Raw genomic sequence first — 2500 nt, 5'->3', positions numbered from 1 at the left:
ACGTGTTTTTTTTATTGACGGAGCGTAATCAATATTCATGTCCAACCATTCGTGCGTTGAGGATTCTCAATTCAATGCATGATGATGAGTCTTTCAAGTTGTTTATTTTCATTGTCGATTTGTCTCATACTTGTTTGTTTCAGGTATTTGGTCCTATGTGAGGGAATCATTTTTAGACCACCATGTGTTGCTACGCTTATTGTTGTGAGTTATTGGAGTCCATGACTTAAGTTTATGAGGGAGAAGAGATATTTATTCTCTCTCTCTCTCTCCCTAAAACATTTTTCCCGTCTGATGGGAAAATTGGCTGCATCAAATCTCCAACTATGCAATCATTGCAGTCCCCATTTGCTCTGTCATCAACTGTACACTCCTCCACCTCAGCTCGCTTTTCTCCTGCATCCCACCACATCGCCACTCTTTCCAAAGTCATCTCACCACTCTCCTCTCTAAGTTCTTCTGAACACAGTCCAGTGAGGGCGTGCCAGTGCCACGACTAATGCATAGTTAGCTAGCACCAAGTGTCCCCGATCAGGGTGACTTCTCCCAAGCGATCACACATTAACTCGGCTCGTTCACACTGACGGCAGTAAAGATAATATCCTCCAACTGAAGCTTGAATACGGAGCACCTAATGAGGCTCGCAATGGCTGATCCCCATCCTACCACACACAGAGACGTGCAGGCCTGCACACATGAAGGCACATGATGGATAGGCTACATTTTAAACCAAGGATTGCAATGACCAGTAGATTAATCCTAGAGATTCGGCGTGGGTAACGTTTAAAGGCCCCCTAAAGTCCAAAATGTGTTTTTCTTCTGGTTCCTCTTGTTCCTTCAGTTGGATGTTTGAGCTTCACTGTGCAGAACCATGTCTGTGCAGAACCATGTCTGTGCAGAACCATGTCTGTGCAGAACCATGTCTGTGCAGAGTATTCATCTGCTGAAAGCGGAAAGCGTCTCTGTGCTCACTGAAAATATACACTGAGAATGGACTTTACGGTTTATTGTGTCCAGCAGGATTTATTTTTTAGATTAAATATATTTGCATATTCATAGACTAATGAGGTTAGAAGGAGTAGATGTATTTTTCAAGACGAGGTAACGTAGCTTTTTTCTGTGTGGAAAAACCATCAGACTTTTAAATGATTATTCAAAGTAGACTATTTTATATACATCTTAAACATGACTTTAGATGGTCTTTAAAGAACACAAAAAGTATCGCCTTGCTACCTATCAATACACACACACACGGACAGCACACACACACACACACGCACGCACGCACGCACGCATGCACACACGCACACACACACACACACACGCACACACACACACACACACACTATCCTGTGGGGGGTTGTGTTCCACCTCATCAGGAATGTCAACGACCTCGGCGTTGTTGTTATTTGTTTGTTTGGCCCGTTGGAAAGCCGTGATAGGGATCAGGGAGGGCGTGTCGTGTGGCTGACACGCCTCCTCATTACCCTCAGCCATCTCTCTCACCTCGCCGTAAAATGGAGGAATGCCTTTAAAGCCTCATCCAATTTTACTGGAGCGCTGACCACTTCATCACACGCAGATGGCCCTGTGTGTGTGTGTGTGTGTGTGTGTGTGTGTGTGTGTGTTGTGTTGTTTGTGTGCATGCTGGTACTAGAGTGGTTGGAATGCATGTGTGTCCTTCCTGCGTCTCAAGACGTTATTGTTCGTGGAAACCCTCTTGATGGAGAAGTGCATATTTCCCCAGGTCTTGTGTTTACTGCTAGAACCTGAGGAGAAAGTAGAAGAAAAGGCAAGGGAGGAGATCAAATGAAGGGCTGCACACCCTTGGTCCATATCGGTTTGGAGTAAGCATCCAAAACATTCAAGGATGTAGATGACCCCGTTATCAAAAATATAATGCAATGTAAGATCTTACACGATCTAACCAGAAAGATCTAACACGCCATTGTAATGTGAAACCAAAATTGTATGTGTTGAGTATTATTATTCATGATGCACAGTATTAATGATTCTCTCAAATTGTTTGTTGTTTTCATTGGACCATTTGCTCAAAGTCATATAATTTTTAATCAATCATAATATTTATTCATATTCATATTGCACTATAGTCCTTGAACAGTATAGCGAAGGGTTAGGGTTAGCAAATGAGTACTGTAACAGTATGAGTGGTAATTTTTGATTTGGTTATATATTTAAATCAACTGTTTTTGGTCAAAGGTGTGCATTTATTGGATAATCAATTGCTTCAAAGTCAGCCAATCAGAGCAGAGGAATGGAGCCATATGTTTAATAACTGTGGGTAAAGATGTTTAGATAAAGCATCTTGTTTGAGTTTGTGTCACTTGTATGAGCATGGTGCATACCTTATTTTGGAATGAAACTTCAAATAGCAAAATACAGATAAGATAAGTAGAACAGAGAATGTTGCTTATAAATAAAATTATTTCTTCTGCAGAGGGCTAATGTGTTTCCAACGCAGGAGAGTGTCTCAGCCACT

Source organism: Poromitra crassiceps (assembly GCF_964638095.1).
Source record: "Poromitra crassiceps genome assembly, chromosome: 9".
Classification (NCBI taxonomy): Eukaryota; Metazoa; Chordata; class Actinopteri; order Beryciformes; family Melamphaidae; genus Poromitra; species Poromitra crassiceps.
The sequence above is the reverse complement of the archived record's forward strand: the minus strand, read 5'-3'. Positions refer to the sequence as shown.